At 27.9% G+C, this 19,936-nt stretch overlaps 1 protein-coding gene across 1 annotated transcript in view; it reads right to left on the bottom strand.

The window, feature by feature from the left end:
• LOC121124016 (neurotrimin) overlaps positions 1-8,545 on the bottom strand; it is a 212,192-nt gene extending 203,647 nt beyond the window's left edge. Inside the window, exon 1 of the mRNA XM_040719111.2 lies at positions 8,391-8,545. The gene's annotated coding sequence lies outside the window, so the exon portion shown is untranslated. The remainder of the gene's footprint in view (positions 1-8,390) is intronic.
• Between the last annotated feature and the right edge of the window lie 11,391 nt (positions 8,546-19,936).

The raw sequence follows: 19,936 nt of genomic DNA, 5'->3' as shown, positions 1-19,936 counted from the left end.
ATGAATATATAAAAAGAGTATATTTTTGAACAAAAAAAAAAATTCTTTTTTTAAGAAATGTAATCAAAAGTTGTGACTTTCGAAAGTTTTAGAGTATCTATCTATACAGTTGTAAATCTTAGCCATATTTTAGCGTGGGAGTTTTGATTGTTCTTGTTAACCCTGATAGTGGTTTTCTATGATAATTTTGTCAATCTGAAAAGGGAATTTCGAAGTATAAAGTCTAACCAAGAGTGTGTGTGATCATGAAAGACAGATTGTAACACTGAGGATTAAATGGGAAGCTAAAGATATTAATCCCTCTGTTGGAGTCCAAAAAAGCAGAATTGAGGATCGAAAAACAATAAATTTGGTTCCAATGTCCTTGCTTGATGCAGAGTTGAACTTGTGTTGATTTACCTAACCTCAGAGCTGTTTATTTGAATGAAACGTCATGAAATTTAAACTGCTCTTCTCGAAATAATTCTTCAAATTTTCAAGTTTACCATGTCATTTCTCGGATACATTTTTTTTACGCACCAAAAATGCTTACAATTTACTTATACATTAGGGTGGCATTTAAATAAATTTTTGTGAAAAAGTAAAAAATTGAGGGTTCAAAGCCGTTCTTTTAGATAAAAAATATGAACAATTTCTATAAATATTTAAGTTTGAAATTTTAAATATTTTTTGAAAACAACCTAAAAATCATGTTACTCTTAGCAACAAATTTAGTTAAGTTAAACTTCCATCAAAGTATTTTATTAATGTTTATAAAAAATTATTTTTTACGTGTCTCAAAGAAGGAAAAAATATTTAAATGAAATATAGCATTTTTGCTTATATTTTTGTTCATCTGTATATGACATCCAATGAGCGGCTACTGATAAGAAGGCATTTTGAATTTGGTTTTTCTCGTTGGCAACAAGTTATCAAACAGAACTGGCTTATTTGATTTAAATCAGATGTTTCCAGCATTTTTATAAAGCATTGCAATAGAGCAAAAATAAGAAATTACTTTTTCACCAGTTTCTCAATGTACATACATAGAGTTGAATAAAGTAATGACTAAATCTGTGTGATATTCTTTAAAGTTGGTAATCTAAAGAGAGTTATTTATTTTTAAAAGCTACCTTCATAAATGTTAATTTTGAAAGAGAGAATATTGAAATATATGGAAATCGCTAGTACGTGTGTTTATAAAAGATGGAGAGCAACGCTCAATATTTTTGGAGGAGTTATGACTGTAAGTATTAGTTGTACACAGAGTAGAATTGAGGATAGACATCGTAGTAATTAGAAAATGCATTCTTAAAATGACGACATGTATAAAAATAAATATTTGTCAAAAATAAACATAAAGCTGCCATTAATTTTTATTTAATTCATAAGAAAGGAACATGTATGAAAAAATTAATCAGTAGTGCACGTGGCCATGAAAAACGGAAAGTAACGATGATAATTTGCAGGGGATTTAACAAGTACTTGTTTGACTCGTAAAAGTCCTCGTAATGAGATTTGTCTTGATTTGTTCCTCTCAAAACCACAAAGAGCTGTTATAGTAAAAAGTCAGAAGAGCTAAACAGGTCTCTTCCAAAACATTTTACAAATTGTAAAGATTACCTTGTTAATTTTCAGTTTAATATATTTTTAAAGAGCCAGAGGTAGTTATTTTTACAACTCTATGAATACAATAGATTTATACATACTTAATTCTCTTGAAATCTCCCAAAACTCTATTTGTTTTGTTTATAAACGTTGTACAATCCCATTTCTTTCCCCCACCCCCTTTGTTTGAGTAATCTATCTCATTTAATACTTTTCACAAAGGTATATATATACATTCATTTAATGAACTTAAAATGCAATTCCCTTTAAACTTTTGTTTCTTAATTAACCTAGTATTGATTTTTGTACAAAGATAATAATTAAATTATACAATATTTTATTTTCACCTTCGTTTTAAATATCAATAATACTCACTATTGAGAAATTTACAGAACATATATACACAATAACCTTTTACACATTGAAAGAAGAACCATTAAAACACCATGTCTATGACATTGTCCTCTCATTATGACTCATTATTATTTGAGGTCAGTTAACTTAATTAATACTTGATTTAACCCAGTTTTATATTTTTTAATCAAGTAGAAAACTCCCGTTTTCTTGATATAATATAACTATTTCTGTTAGGTTTCGGTCTGGTAATCCTAGACTGTTCTGAAACTGTTATGGGTTTGTATGAACCGAACTGATTAGAGCCTTTAAGGAAGTTCAATCTGGATCAGAGCTGGCAGTGAACTTTTCAACAAATCCCCAGACGTAGCAGTATAAAACTCAATATCAAAAAAGACCCTAAGGCTACAGGAATATTAATAGGGTTTCATCGCAAGTCACTGTTTTTGAACAAGAAAAATCATTTTTATATGAAATTTGTATTGTAAGGGAACTTTTTTACTACTCAAACCCGTAAAATTGGAGAAATTATATTTTGAAGTCTACTTTTTCAATATTTTTCCTTTGTTTTCTAGTATGGTTAGAACAAAAAAAAAATAGTTTATCATAAATTATTTCAATTAAAGTATTGCCAGACAAAATTTAATGTTAGACGGGTATTGACTTATTTCATATGGATTCATTTTAATTAAATAAACTTTAAATAATCAGAACCTAAACAAATTCAATTTATTAAACTTTTTAATAGTAAGTTTCTACAACAGGATAAGAATAAGAAGGAAATACAAGGAGGGGGGGCGGGTCAGAATAAATTCCAAAGACAGAAATTTTGTGAAATCGGCAGTGTTTGCAAGTGTATTATTTGGGACCTTCTGTATAGTGAGTACTTTATCTACACTCATTCCCTCTCCTTAGTTATAATTGTCATTTTCATTATTTATATATTCTCTTTCGGTTTGTTTATTCTCCCTTAAACATATTTATATGATTAATAGTAAAAAGTAAAAAATTATGAGAGTTTCTGCACTTTTTTTGAAACAATAATATGAACATGGTTAGGATTATCCCATTTAAATGGTTCCAAACTATTTTCTGGCTAACCTTCAGTTCCTGGTAATTAAATAAGTGATGACATACCGGTTTAACTCGACGATTTTCATTATTTTATCGAATATTTGATGACGTTTCAAAATTTTGAACATCGGGTATAATAACGCCATAAATGTGTTCCATAAATCATATATGTATGACTCATAAATCAAGAGCTGGGAGAAAATTGGTCCATGACTTGAAAACGAAAAAATTATTTGGTAATTTACATAAACGATTAAATTTCGGACTAAGGACGCGGCTTGGACCGAAATATAGTTCCAAAATCGATGCAAAAAAGTATAACCGAAAAAATGGATCTTGATTCGAGTCTCAACACTAGTAGCTCTTGCCTATTGATTTTCTTGTAAGAAAAAAAAAAGAAAATCTAATTAAATAGAAAACATCTCAACATTATTTTCGTTTATAAACATGCGTAAGTTTAGCTTTTCAAAATCAGATATTTAAATGCATTTAAGTAAAAAACAATGTTTCTAAAAAATAAATTTATTATAAATATATGCATGTAAAAATAAGAAGTAGAATATGTACCTATTTCATTTTCTTATTGTCTAAATCACAAAGAGTATACAAGATAAGTTAAATTGCACATTATTTATTTTATATAATGTAATACTCGTATGTATATATAAAAATATATTTGTTCATTATTTTGCCGACGAGTTAATTTTTGATTAATTTGTTATCAAAATGGTAATAAACGTAAAATAATAAAAGTAGCAATGAAATATTATAAAGTGTATATGTTGTGCGTCAAGATAAAAACAGTATTGAAGTAAAATCAAGAAAATTAAAAAGTCCCAATTTATTTCTTTACTTAATAATAAACACATAGTCCAATCATAGGCTTATTTAATCAATTATGGGTATTCTATTTCAATTTGTGGGATAAGTTAAAATATTGAGTTATAATAGCTGTAGTTTAGAACTTTGATTTGATTAAAAAAACTTATGTTGGAGCCCTAAGGGACCCTTTCAAATTAAATATGACGATCAATTATCCAAATTTAAGTAAAATTTGCAAAGCCTCCAAATGGTTAATCAAAATAATTTTTTATTCAAAGTTGAAGATTATTTGACGAAGAGAACCTTTGTCAAACACTCAATTTTGAGAAAATGGTTCTAGCTTGCTTTTGTGTTAGTGAGTCACTTTTATCCTCAATAAATTTTGATTTTATAAATTAAAGTAAATTAAATTATGTGGAAAACAATTCGAAATCTTTAAAAATCCCTCCAATATTTGCTTTTCTTTAATGTTATTTTAAATAATAGAATGAATTTATTTTCATTCTCAATGTTTGAAAAATAAAAACTCGCTCCAATATAAAGTAATTTTGTATTTCCCGCCTTTTTATTTAAGTAAGTAATTCTTATTCATTATTGGGCACATAAGATGATACGATATAATGTTGTAAAGGTGAGAGTGTATACTGGAAACAAATAGCATTCGGCATGGATTCAGTAGTAAATTGTTGTGGATATTTTTTCAATGGAAGGCTATATTTAACATTTTTACCTGATGGTTGAAAATTTGGTTAACGGGCGGATATTTTTTCGGTTAGTGGTTGTGGTTGTGGATTTTTTAATTGAAAAAATTAACAACAATTTCTCCCTCTACTATGAACTACTCGACCGTGAAAGTTAAACAAAAGTAGCCAGCATAGGTCAATAGGAAACAAAAGAACATAATTTAGACAAACCAGGTTGGAAAAATATTTTATGACGCGCCAGAAGCTCGGATAAGAAGTTCTTATACATCCTCTGTACAGTCCAGACCTTACACAAAGTGACTACAACGCTTGGAGGTACAAGTTTGGCATCAATAGAGGCATGTGGAAATTGGCTGTCCATGTTTGGTGGATTTCTACAAGAAGGGCATTAAGAAGTTGGATTCTCATTGGCGACAATTTATCAAACAGAAAGGGGCATGCATTAATGGCTTAAATTAGATGATTGTAACACTTCTTATAAAGAAATAAACCGAAAAATACGAAATTACTTTCTCCCAAGCGTTAAATAGAAGAGGTCATGTCAGGTTGGAGAACTTTTCACTTTTTGCAGATTACTCAGCTTATCAAAGCGATATTAATATCTGAGTTATTTCTTGTAAAGTTCAAAACAACATGGAATTTTTGACACTAATATCTCATCATAATTAATAGTACTGAAAATAATGTATCAATTTTAATATTGGCAATTATTTTCCCCGTCAATGCGACAAATACGCCCAGTAGTAAATATTTATAGAAAACGGAGTACTATAATAGTGTCTATCGATTTAATTTAAAAAAAAATCATATAACCAAAAATAAATATTAATCAACTCGTGATCTTCACTTAATTTCCAACCATTTCAACTTTTTTACTCAAATGCTGCTTTTAAATCACGAAAAATTGGAAAATATTCCTTTTTTTATATATGTCCCAAGTTTTCCTAACTTTTGTGTGCCAACCTGCTTTCAGCTACTCTTTGACTTCCGACACTAGTATTTCATTTGATATTTAACTGATCAACAAACTTTAGCAACAAGTAGTTATATTTTCAGGAGTTAAAGAATTTAAGCATTACTTGAACTGTAGAAGAAAATTACTGAAGTTGACAAAAATATTCTAAAAGGATAGATTAGTAAATGTGTCACATCTTAGCTGTAAGGACGTTACAATCGATTAGCTATGAAAGGGCGAGGAAAGAAATTAAAAAAAAATAGTTGAATGGTATTCCTCAATTCTACTCTGAGTCAAACAGTGACTTGTACTTATACCGATATAACAAATCATAATTATTTCATAAGCAAACGCACTTTAAACTAAAGTTATCCCTCCTCAAAAATTAAATTATATGTTTTATGCTTGTCATAAAGATAATTTGGGTAGTTAAGTTTTTCATCGAACTACTAAGTACTTTAAACAAAGTCAAAGGATATGGATTCAATCAAATCATTAATTAAGAAGGGATAAACATTTGAAATAAAAAACGGAGTGATTTAAACATCCAAGTAAGAGTCGTGCTACTTTGTGTATAAAAATGTTTATAAAATATTTGTAGAAGAAAAATTATCCTATAATGTTGCTAAAATATATTTATAATTTTTTATCAAAATTTAATTCCCTAATTTTAGTATATATTTGTCCAGTCATATAATATTATTTTAGTAGTAATATGCAAAAATATAGTTCCATATTGATGAAAAAGATATCTCAACATTAGTAATCAAAATATACAATGCAAAAGATATGCAAAAAAAATGAAAAATTGTACATATAACACTTTAAATACACCAATTTTTTAATTAATAAACTTTAAAAACATTTTTATAAATAATATATCTTTTGCATATTTTAGAAACTTATTCAAGAAAAATAAATTATAATATAGAAGTATAAAATATATATTTTTTCCTTTTTCATTATGAGTTATATTGATTAATAAACATTTCTTCCACTTTTAGAATCAATATACTAGCCTTATTAAAAAAACACAGAATTTCAAATTCAATTTACATTCTATTATTTTTTTTTATCATATGGATACACATGTACACAACGTAAGTTCACGACAGTATCAGCCATTTTGCAATGTTAGTATGCTTTAGATGGATAGACAGATTAAACGTATTTTGGAGTATTGATATATTTTCTACCATAAAAAGTAAATAAATAAATATGGGCATTGGTTTAAACACAATTGAAGGATTAATTATTCTTTTACTTAGTACTTTTTCCACCGATATGCTAAATTTGGAAGAATAAACAATCGTTTAAAAGTTTTTAACGAATTTTCCAACAAATTGATTTTTTATTTTTTCCAATAGTAGAAAATTGCAGATTATACCTAAAGACGTTTAATCTTCGTATCCGCCTTTGTAATAAAATAATACAAATAAAGTTGAAAATCGAATTTGGGAAACAGAAAATAACATTTTCTTTTTTTTTCGAACCTCTTAAAATCGTTAGTTTCAAAAACACATATAGAGGTGTTGTAATGGGAATAAATTTGTTTTCTGTAAATATACGAGGTCTGTTCAAACAGTAAGGGTGAGACTATACGTTGACTACAAAATTTTAAAAGTCACCTTCCTTTTTGAACAAACCTAGTACAGCACAATATATCCATCAAACAGCTATAACTTAAATAATTGTCCAATAGCATAATATCTTATCTAATATTTTTTATTTTGTGAATACCTAACGTTCAAATCCAATTAACTTCCGTCTATTAAAAACCCAACAATTAGGGTTAGTATTATTTATAGAGTTGAATCAAATATGAAATTTAAAATACAACATTTTTTTCTAATTAGTAATTTGAATAGTGTCGTTTTTTTTCAAAAGCTTTTATTATTATTAGCGATGTTAAATTGTAAAAACCCACTTGCACATAATTTAAAAAAAAGTATAGGCTAGAAACTTGCAAGATATGATAACTCTATTAATTGTTTCTTGGAGCTTGATTTTTGAAATAGGTGAAGATGTAGTGGATTTTCCTTTTAGCTGTTTTCATTAATTTCGATAAATTGACTCCTGTTTATTTTAAATAATTTTAATGTCAATTTATATCAATGGAGAACAATAGTTTAGGGAGTATGTATTTTTATACTTTTTTAATAATACTTATTTTGATAAAATTATCTATGTAATATTTATTATATTTAAAAACTTCTCTCCAAGTAATAGTTTTATACTATTGAACAAAATAAATATTTATTTAAAGGAATTTTTTTAAACAAATTTGAAATTTTTTTATTCCTTTAAAAGAGTCATTTTTCTTACAAAATGCTAAATTTGCAAGAATAAACAATTTTTCAAAAGTTTGTAAATAATTTTTTCCTAAAATTTATTCAATTTTTCAATATTAGAAAATTTTGGAGCACACCAAAACACATACATGTTGTAAACATGTGTACTAATATACAACAGAAATAATTTGAGAATCGAATGACTTGAAATCAGAATTTAAAAAATAAAACTTATTTTTTTATCAACATAAAATAATCTTTTTATTTACATAAATTATATATAAAAAGTTGAGACTCGAAATTTGGAATTGGAAAAGTACAATTTCTTCTTGTTTAACTTGATTTGTTTAAATTAACAAACAACAGCAACACAGGCCTGTTGTTAGGATCCTCCTACTTTTTGTGGGGTTTTTATTTCCCAAATTTTCATCCCTTATATTACACATAAATAAAAGAGCAATAAATAAGGCTGTTGACAAATATGAAATATATATATGTATAATATATTTATAAAGAATCTCAACACATACAGGAAAACAATGCCGAAGTAAAGAACATTTCATGCGACAATAAATAATATTATTTATTATATATTTTGTGTACCTTTTCTTTACTTTTTTTCACTTCTTCTCTCTCTATGTATTCAAAAAAAAGTTTTGAGCGTGTTTTCGTGAATAGGTTGTCACAAAAGATAACAAATAAACAAACACCTTTCGAATTGAAAGGTTGAAGTTGTACTGACAGTTCAAACAACCAAACATTCATTTCTTATGTGTAATTTATTTTATGATTGCGAGAGGAGCAGCGTGCGTCTGGAAAAAAATTGCACACTCCTTGCTCGGAAAAGTAGGGGGACACGTAGTTAAGAAAAATATATCCCCTCCCTCCTCTATGTGCTCAAAAAGGAGAAAATACTGTATTCATATGTATATTATATATATTTCGATATGTAAAGACTTGAAGACAAATCCGCGCTATTTCCTCGTTTGTTCAATCACGGCAACCATCGTCCTACATATTTGAAAAGGTGGGTCAATCCCTCCCCCCACTTCCCTGGGCAGTGTATATGGAATATATATTTATCATAGAGTCGTCTTACATAAATATTTATTTATATAGAACATCTTCATAAATCATTTGTTTTTATCGCTTTTAATATGCACTTGACTAATGACTCACTCAGTCAATCATGAATTGACAAGATGAGTGATTGCTCAACTCTCCATTAAATCAATTATATTTATCATTATTAATATATATATATTTAATAATGAGGGTCCTTTTGGTCTGACAGAGACTGGTTGCTTGGGGATCATACCCTTTTGGCTGCATTGTATCGAATCTTTACTCAAATAATTGCATCCGCTATTGTTAATGATCATATATTTGTCTTCAAATTAAACTACAAGGGCATCAAAGGAAGGTGAGAGAAAGGGCCTTAGAAGCAAAATACACTAACATTTACATATCCAAGACCACTCAAATGACCTGCACAGTGATGTATCCATTTTTACATAATATTTCATTTGCAAATTTCTATAAGTTAAACTATGTATTAACGCATTTTTAGATATTGGATACATCTAAAACAATATATAGATGTCAATGATTGGACCCTGTTTCAAAACCGGAAATATTAAAACTATGAATGATTCAAGTACATCGCACTACCAAGTTAGCCCTACTGATGCCCGTATTTATTAACTAACTTTATTTTGAATAGGCATTGTAAAGATTATATAGTTGTGTGTTATTTAGCGTAAAAAAGTAAATTTGATTCAACTTTTTAAAAGTTACACCATTCAACAAATTTTGCCCACATTTAAAAGTTTTTAGATTATATATTAAATTTTACTTGCAAGTATATGTTAAATAGGTTTTTTTATTCAGATAACTCAATATCAAATCATCCCTTTTAAATTTTATAGCAAATTTTTATAGATAAGGCAAAACAATGTTACAAATTTAGCCTAATTTAAAGAAAAATTGATGTGAAATTTTAAAAAAACACTCTTTTTCTGAGAATTTTCATTATTTAGTTAACAATGCAATCATATAAAGTGTTAAAAAGTGATAATTTACATTTCATAAATGTTTTTATTTCTCAACGGTCAAGTTTAGTTGCAATATTGCTTTAATTTATATTTTGTGGTAGTCCAACTGACTAAATTATGGTAATTTTATAAATAATTAATTCAATTTTATGTGATTAAAATATTAACAAAATTTTCATTTTGTAAAAATCTTTTTAATTCCAAATTGAATTATAGTTCTTGCATTGTTTACAAATCTGTAATTTGTACCTTTGTTTCAAATCTTGTTTTAAAAAAAAATTATGATTTTTTTAGAAATAATTTTACACTTTTCATAGCGTTCAGTCAACTTTTAGGTAAGAACAAGAATAATTCATGATGCAAAATTTTACGTTAATTTGAAATATGTGTATAAATTTGTATGGAATCCTCCAATTCTGAGACATAAACGTAAACATAAAGCTAAAAACAAAAATACGTATTTCATGAGGTTTGTTTAAAAATAAATAACGCCTCCGTCTTTCAAATTAAAAGAAAACTCATTTAAAAAGGAGTTTTTGATTCAAAATGTTCAACTTCAGCTCCAATATTAGTTCATTTTCTTCTAAAAATCTATTAGATAATAATATATATACATATTGATAAACTCCATTATTACTTTTTAATGTTGAATGAACCCAGCAGTACCTACATGTACAAATGACAGTTTGTTCAAGGGTTCAAGTAATATTAGACTTATACTTTTTTTAACAAAGTTTTCAATATAAATTATGATGGGAGTCTTTAGTATATTATTCAGGAGACAATCAAATATTAATATATGTGTTGCGTCATTATTAAAACAATGTTCAAGAAGATAGTTCCCAATTCATTTTCTGACTTCATATACACATGTACAAGGTTGATCTTATGAGATCTGAAATGCGCTTTTTACTCACTCATGATGACGTGATGAATAAATATAAAAATTATAATTTATAAAGAATATTTCATAGACTCTTTTTATTTATGAGTCTGTAAGTCCATAATTTAAAAAAAGTGTTTTTGTAACTGAACAGATCATCTTTGTAGATAAAGCCTAATATCTCATTAAGATAGGGCCATTTTTTTTTCTGAGATATTGTGTTGAAGTAAAATAAGAAAATTACAAGTAGTTTTGAATTTATGATATTTAAAACTAAGTTGCTTATTCATTATTCATATTTATATATATGTAACTGCCAATTTTAAGCCTCACGATGAGAGATAATAAAATAAATTCATAAAAAGAAATATCCATTTTTTATTTCACATGAGTGACGATCAAAATATATATTGGTACTGATGTACATATTACAGTCATATGCTTGAAAAATATTAGATGTCATTTTAAAGCAAAACAGATTATTTGCATATTGTATATGCCGTACTTTCACATATTTATTAAAACTATCCATCTTAAATATGGAATTAAAAAAAAAGCTGCAATTTAAGACTTTACAACCTACAAATGTACACGGGGGGAAAAGTAATTTCCCATCAAACGGAAGTAATAGTGTTAAATTCTAGTTTATAGTTTTGACGTAAAAATGTAATTGCAAAAAATCCCATTCTTTAGTGTTATATGTATAAAAATGTTTTTATTTGATAGCGTCATTTCTAAAGAAGCAAAAAAATAAACTAAAGTACATAGGACCTTCTTCATGAAACATTGAATGCTTTATATTTGTTGGTAGATGAAAGTAAAGTTTTAATAAGTTTGTAGAAAATTTTATTAAAAGATGAGAGATTATCAGAGAACCATTGGTAGTTTCCCTTATTAATTCTTGAAGATATTAAATAAATAAAAATATTATTGAAATTGGGATTAAGAGTTACTCCATAATTACACGTTATTTTCAAAATTTTGATTTTTTGTAAGAAAGGAGGTTAGGACTTGGTCAAAATTCATAACAATCAAATGGAAGAATGAATTAAGAGAACTGGAGCTGAATGGATGGTGAAGCTTTCATATAATAATAAGTAGCATTACCTGAAGATCTATGAGGTAGATCATATTGTAGTATTTTGTTATAGAGGTATCCCCTGTAGGCTTAGTTTACTCTGCTACGGTTTTTTTTCAGTATATTAAGCTTTTTTTAGTCTTGTTTTATTGACAAAATATTATTTGAATAAATGGAATCTTTTATTAAAAATTTATACACTAGTATTTGTGTCAGAGATGTTAGTAAAATAGAAATTTGATTATATCCTTGAGTTATCTATGAATCCCTTAATTTGACCTATCTCGAGGAATTGGAGGAAATAAAGAGTGTTCTTAATTATGTAAATACAATACGTGAATGGGATATTGTTCTGAGCTTTTTTAATTTCATAATCTGGAACCCTAAGACTATGTAATTGTAAAAATATATTGGTTCGAGGTAGTGCCATGGACAACACATTTTTAGAAAAATGATTCTTTTTAACTCTTTGTGAGTAGGTTCGCGCTCCAGTCGTTCCTAGAGAAGGAAATATTTTTTATGTATATGGAATTCAAAGAAGATTCCTGATTCAGATATAGTAAATGTGACACTATAATTTTTAATACTTAATTAGTGTAATTCCATTTGACCAATTCAGAGAAAATTTAAAAAATATATATTTTTATGGAGATTTATTTAAATAATCGGTTCTTATTAAAATACGCATAAGGTCAACTTTTGGTGCAGCAGGGGCAAAGTAGTACTATACCTTGCTGCCCTATGGAGTTTTCCCTATTGTATGTATCGTTGTCCATGGATTTTGTGGAGTATGATTTCATAGTTCTAATTTGGGTCTTTAACCAATACTTTACAAAAATTGACCTAAAGACTCAACGACCATCGATACCGGCAATTGTGAAGGATCCATAAGGCAATGAGGCATATTTATACATTGCCCGATGCTCCACGAATAATTGACCAATATTCTCTCATTTATCATTGAAGAATACAGATCAATAAGTTTAATACTTATTTACAATCACTAAGAAAACTCTGTCGTGATTAAAATTGCAAATTATTTATTCTAATAGGCTTATTATAATTCACTCTGCATTTAAATATATAAAACAAAACAAAAAATAGGAAATTAAGATAATTAAAACTATATAAATTTAATATATAAGCGGCGAAGTACTCTTAAATCAACTAATTATTTTTGAAGTAGATTTTCAGGTTACTAAACAAAACAATATATTTTTAACATATTATTATTATTTGGTAGAGCACGTGGTTAATGTACATAATCAATGCTTTTAATTAAATATGTAGATAAAAACATATTCATTTTGCCATGTATTATCCTAAGAAAAACTTCAATTGTCTCCATAAATCTTACTAACATTCTACAAAGAACATCCACATGATCATTGAAGCTCCGTGTAATTCTTACATTCTGTCGTTTTTGTTTTAAAACAACTTTAAAACTTTAAATTATACATTTATAAAGTTGTTGAGGTCATAAGTTCTTATGAATGAGCCTGATTTTGGTTGAGATATATTTTGAAGAAATTTTTTGTTATTACAAAGTCGTCTTTTAGGTGGACCAGAGTTGTAAAAATTTCCAATCACTTTGGTAAATTAAAACTGTATTATACATTTTGATCTATTGTGTTTCTTTACAATAAATTAAAGTAAACCAGTGTTACTTATTCGAACAAAATAATCAAACCCAAATGCCTGGTCAAATCATAGGGACCATTTGGACTAATTGACAACTTTTGGGAAATAATATCAACAGTACGTAGGGAGATGTGTTCAAAGATAAAAAATGGTTTTAATCAAATATTTGATTACATATCTTCCACTGAACTTTGTGTAGAAGATGTCAGTGAAAAATAAGTTTTATAATAAAGGTTAGATTTTCAAAAAAACCTCAGTTTGACGTACCCCGAGGAATAAACGTAAAAAAATATCTTAAGAACATAATAATATAAAGAAAAGAGATTGGATAGAAGTATAGTTTATTTTTATCTCATAAAGGGTTTTAAATCGACCGATTCGTCGATTATAGCTCATTGAATTAACAAAAACACAATATATTGGATCAATAAATAAAAAACGGGAATCTTATGGCAAAACAGCTTCTTTGAAGTGTCTATGACATATTTTACTGGAATTTTCCATGCATTGGTTCCTTTTTATCACCATAACTAATACTTCACCCTTTTGAAACATATATAGAAAAACATTGAAGAAGAAACTGTAAAAACTGTTTACTGTAAAATTGAAAAAGAGACCCTCGAACATTTTTTCTCAAAATGTAAAGGTACTGATGGGATAAGGAGTCAAGTGTTTGAGATATTGTAAGACATACATATAGTTACATTAAAGCCTAATCATTTTTGTTTTTATCTATATTGGTTCCTACAAACAAATTATTAATTTTACTTCGGAAAAAAAAGCAAGCATACTTTATAAATTCAAAAGTACGTAGACCCCTTTACACTGTGATATTTTATATTTTGTATATAAGGTTTGTGATACATATAAAATTTGGAATTCCATGTATTTTGAAAAATTACTAATGTATCATAAAATCATTTATTTGTATTGTATAAAATTAATAAAATATAAATTGAACAAGGTAGCTCGATGTAAAATGCCCCTCAGTCGTTCCTAGAAAAGGAAATATAAATTTTGTACATGGACATCAAAAAAGATTACTAGGTCAAAGGAGTAATTGTGTACTTATACTTAAACGGTGCAACTCCGTCTGACCCATTAAAACAAAAGATAAAACAATAAAGTTGTAGTTAGGTACAAAAAAACTTAATAAATTAACAAATGATAGTCACATTTTAATTAACGTCATCATAAATTAAATAACTTAAAATTTTACTAGTCATTGATTATATATTATAAGAATTTATATTAGTTGTTGGTTATAATAAAGTAACAATAACTTGTATTAATAATTTTTGAACTGAAAATTAACACTCAAGATGTATAGAATGTAACAATATTTTTCATAATTATTATTATAATTAAATAATTTTAATTTAAATATTGATATTACCTTCCACCTCGGACATCATTAGCAAATAAAGAAAATATGTTTATCTTTTGTTGAAAGCTATTTAGTGTGAAATTTTTAGTTCAATTATTGTGATTTCAATAATTTAAAAAAAAATTATCAATCGAAAAAAAAACGAAAATGTTGTAAGTAATTTTTTGTTCTATTTATATAAATCTTTTTATAAAGAAGAAAAGATTAAAAAAAGTATTTTCTTTAAACATTCTATTTAAAAAAAAAATGAAGTAAAATAATTTACTCATAATATTAAAATATTTTATTCGAATGATAAATATTAGCAAGTTAAAGTATATATTTGTGATGCGATTAACTAGATTTTCACAATTGATTTTAAATAGATTTCTAATTTCGGTAAAATAAACATAATTAATTTATTGCGGATTTAATTAATTCCTTTTTTAATATTAGTACCGCAGCTTAATTGTCTGTCATAATTATTGAACCTAATATTCAATTAGAGTTATCATAGATAATATTTTAGTATCAAGACCATTGATTCTCCATACACCCCTCAAACGTGGAATGTTTAAAGAAACACATCTACACACAGTAGATGTCTGAGATGAAGAAAAAAAAACCCATTTTATATTTATAAAAAGTTTGAAGCATTAATATTATTTTCGGAGATGCTAAGAAATTAATGTCGTGTGAGGTACATCTAAAAAATTAAACTTGAGTAGTGGAAGAAAAAGGTGATTTTGGAAACTGGAAATCATTTCTTGGACTTGTAAAAGTTATTCTTTAAATCCAATTTCAAATGACTAATCAATAACTGATCACAACACACTAACTTGATACCTAAAATATAAAAATAAAATAACAATATGAAAAAAATGAATACCTTTTACAATGTGGTATGCGGTAATGAGTAGAACTGAAATTCTAAAAATAAAACTTATTTAACTACAAAATAAACAGCTGAATGATTACAATAATTACGTCATTATATATTTTTTTTTTCTAAAAAATCTATCCAACATGATTTTGAGATTTCAACAAGATATAGCTTCTTATTTTTGAGTAAAAATATGTAATTTGTATCAAAGTATAAATTTTTATGAAATATTCATTACTTTATTCAAGTTTTGGGAATCAAAATTGGAACGGTTCAGTGTTGGTGAGGATGTGCGTATTATATACCATAAAAGCTTTATCAGCTCAGTTTTCAAATTGGGAAAAAAGAAGAATCCTACAAATCATGACAAAAAAACAAAAGAAACAATACTTTTGAAAAACAGTTTATGAAATTCACTAAACCTCTATAAAAATGGCTAAATAAATCTTAAACAAAAGATTATCATGAGAAATTAAGAATTCTATATAATAATATTAAATGTTTTTAAAACATACCGAAAAGTTTCACCAATTAAATATGTATGGATAATATCCCAGTTCACTTACAGAAGTTTAAATAAATTTAATAAAATTGCAGTGAATAATTGCTGATATAAAATTATGTATTTTAAATTTCTTTTTATTTCTCTACCTTTCTTCAAACAAAAACAAGTACAAAATTAGTTGGAATTTAACCAATTAAATGTAATTCTCTCAATTAGTAAATGGTTATTTATAGAATAAAAAGAATATGTTCAATGGATAGCAAGTTTTAATCGGAGTTCTACAACTAAAAAGAGGCAAAAGCTAACGTAGAATTGAGAAATGGATTTTAGAAATACATCAATACTTTTATATTTTCAGTAATTGGCAAAAAAAATAAAAATAATAATAATATTAACAAAACATGTACACAAAGTTTTGCATAACTTATTTCACTCAATATGGCTACTTTCATTATCAATCACAACCTTTACAATTCGTCTGAAGGTCATTGAGGAGTTTATCACAAACTCCTCTGACATGTTGTCCGATGAAGCACTTCAGTGAGTCCATATTTGGATGTGAGGTCCTTTGGTTTCCCTTTCTAAAGCGGCTCATATAAAAAAGCCCAGTGGTTTTAAATCTGGTTAGTAAGGGGGCCATATCTCTTTGGACAAGAATCAAGCCATATTATCGGCGCAGTACTTTTGAATCTTGGTGGACCTGTGGGAGGGGGCACCGTCCTGAGTCCACACGTAGTTATTCTCTGGGTAGTTGGTCTTCAGCTATGTCAAGATGGTGTACCTAAGCACCCTATAGTTTTCTGTCCAGCCTTGAAAAAGGAAAGGATACATCTTCTTTCTCTCAAAAGCCACAACACCGAGGACCATTGTTTGGGCTGGATATTTATTGTGGTAAATCCCTTGGACCTCTGCTTTGTTTTTGCAAAATAGCAGTTGTTCCGGAGGTTGTGGAATTGGTCATCTAAGAATGTCACAAAAAAGAATCACAATTGATCCATGTGATAATTTTTTTGCACCTCTCAATCCTCCTGGCTTTAATGCCCTCTAAGAAAAAGGGTCTTTGTGAAAGAAAATAATGGCAATTTGTTCTTTTTAGGCTTCCTGATGTTCCTAGGAGCCACAAAAAGTTTTTTTGCTAGGCGATTCATCGACTTTGAAGGATCCTTTATTTTATTCTTCTCCAAACTAAACAAGAACTTTCTTTAAGTTATGCCCTCCACTTCTTGACATCCTGAAGAGGTCTTCTCCATTTTTTTCATCTTGGCCAACTTAAAAACAAGGCTCCTACAACAATTAACAATGTATGTAATCTTCATCACATCATCACCATCATCTATGATATCGTAGATGCGCTACCTTTTTGTTTGTTGCTCTCTCATGATGATGAAATGACAAAATGATAACAATATTAGATTATGATAAAAGGACGGCGGAAACAAAATATCAAAAATAATCACTAAACCTATTCATAGTAATGAGAAAATAAAAAATAATTCACATTTTACTTTTTGCTGCCCTACCCTGTAGATAACTATTATTAAACTGTGAGGATGCTGGTTTTTAATCAATAACAATTTTAAATTAAATTCCTTAATTAAATGACAGATATGTGAGTGAAAATATTTTTGATATAGTTCATTGAGTTACTATTTATGAATCTAAATAATTTCGTTTCGGCTTTACATATTCAATTAAAATGGATAATGAGAACACTTATAGGAGTTTAAAAAATCAAACTAAGATGAAGTCATTAAAAAGTTATTCTCCTTCATAGTGGGTATTTAAAATTACTTCAATGGAAGGCGGCTTTGAGGGTTTTCGAGTTTGGATGAAGGACATTGTAGGCCTTCCTCTCGAAATGCACCCAAAATATGTAGTCAAGTGAGTTGGCATCAGGGCTCTAGGAGGACCAAAAGTGTCAATAAGAGTCCAAAAGAGTCTTGCAACTGCAGAGATGGATTTCTTTTGTTGCTAAAAAAAAGTGGTCACCTCATCCTCACAAGGCTATTTCCAACCACTTTTTTGATAGGTCTCTTGACACTCTGGTGTCTATTGTATGGCCCATAATGGACTTGGGGAATTGGCCTGGTTCTTTGGACTCATCCGGATCCAGTGTATCCTTTTTTGAAGAGCCCTTCTTCATCTCCATGTTTCGAACATACTGACGGCTTAATAGACACCCAACTGCTTGAGTTCGTAAATTGAAATTCTTTGATCATGTTCAAGTGTAATTTTCTCAACTTATCCGTAAGCTAAAGAGCTCAAGTTTGTTGGTTTTTGTAACTAACTATTTATGCTTTAATATATCAAAATATGAATTTATTTTTTTCAGTCAAATTTCATAAATTATTGAATTAGTAAGTGTTCAGATTTCAATAGACCACTTAGTAATTTATGCTTCCATCTCTAGAAATGGCCATGAATCAAAGCTACTTATATGGAGTTTAAGAGAATAATTATTCCTGTCCACTGAGCTACATCGCTTTATCGTAATTTTTTTTTAGATAAATATTTTTGTAAAACTTGAATGTTTTTACGATAACCTATTATTATTTAAATTATTGATTTTTTACTAAATATAAGGTGTAGTAAGAAAATAAATCTATAAGAAATATAATTTATTTTATTTTTTATTATTAATGTTTATCTTTTGGCAAACAAAATAATGCTTACATGACAATTGGACACGACTGTTTTCATCATTTTTCCTCGACACTTCCGACAATTGACCTTCCAAAGCGTAGTCCATCTTTGATATTTTAAATATTACAGGAACATAAATCTCAACAACATGAGTTTTGGTTTCAAAAATATATAATTGGAATATTAAATTTTTAATTTTCAACAAATATATTGAGTATTTTTTATTGACTTTTTCAAATTTTGGGAATCAAATTAGTACAATTAAGATTTGATGAAATTACGTGTGTTGTATACAGCAATAGTTACAATATTATAACTGTGTAGGTGCTTTACTGTGTTTACTGTTAGTGAGTATCAGTCCTTTCATTGAAAGAAAGAAATATCTAAGAATTCAAAAGGAGAAATAAAGACATAACTTCTAAGCAACACAGCTATTTAAAGTAACTAAGCCTCGATTAAAAATGGCTAAATATATGAATAAATCCTAACAAAGTATTATCAAGATAAATCAAGAGTTACATATAATCAAATTTAAAGTTCCAGGAACATTCTAAAAAAGTTGGAGATAAAATGTAGATTCAAAGAAATAAAAATCCTTTTTATAAATCTTAGATTAATTTTTTCATTTATATAGGAAGATTTAGTGATTATTTGTTCATATTCTGGTTCAACCATCCTTTGTGCATAAACAAGCTATAATAAATATTTTGTCATCTCGTCATTATGAGTGAGCAAAAATCAAAAAGTTAATACCTCTGAAATCTCCTAGATGCTGTAGTTGAAGTGGTGAGGATTGTGGATATTGAGAAGTGCTCTAAAAGCCTGGTTTTCAAGATGGCCCAGCTAAAAAATGAGGAAGAAGATCTCTCCATGAAAGCAGGAAGTGGAGGGTACAATGGCAAGAAGATGCCTCCGTTTTTATTCAAGGTCGTGAAGAAAATCGGCCAAGAGGTCTTTCCTCTCCTCATTTCTCTCGGTCATCCTGGATTCCATGGTTTAAATAGTTTGCATCTCCTCAACCTCGTCAAGACACAACATTTTCGACGAGGATGGGATCAGGATCAAGTGACCTTCCTGCTGTGCGATCGTCGGCGAA

Source organism: Lepeophtheirus salmonis, chromosome 9 (genome assembly GCF_016086655.4).
Source record: "Lepeophtheirus salmonis chromosome 9, UVic_Lsal_1.4, whole genome shotgun sequence".
In the NCBI taxonomy this organism is placed as follows: Eukaryota; Metazoa; Arthropoda; class Copepoda; order Siphonostomatoida; family Caligidae; genus Lepeophtheirus; species Lepeophtheirus salmonis.
This window is presented reverse-complemented; position numbering and strand designations above follow the sequence as displayed.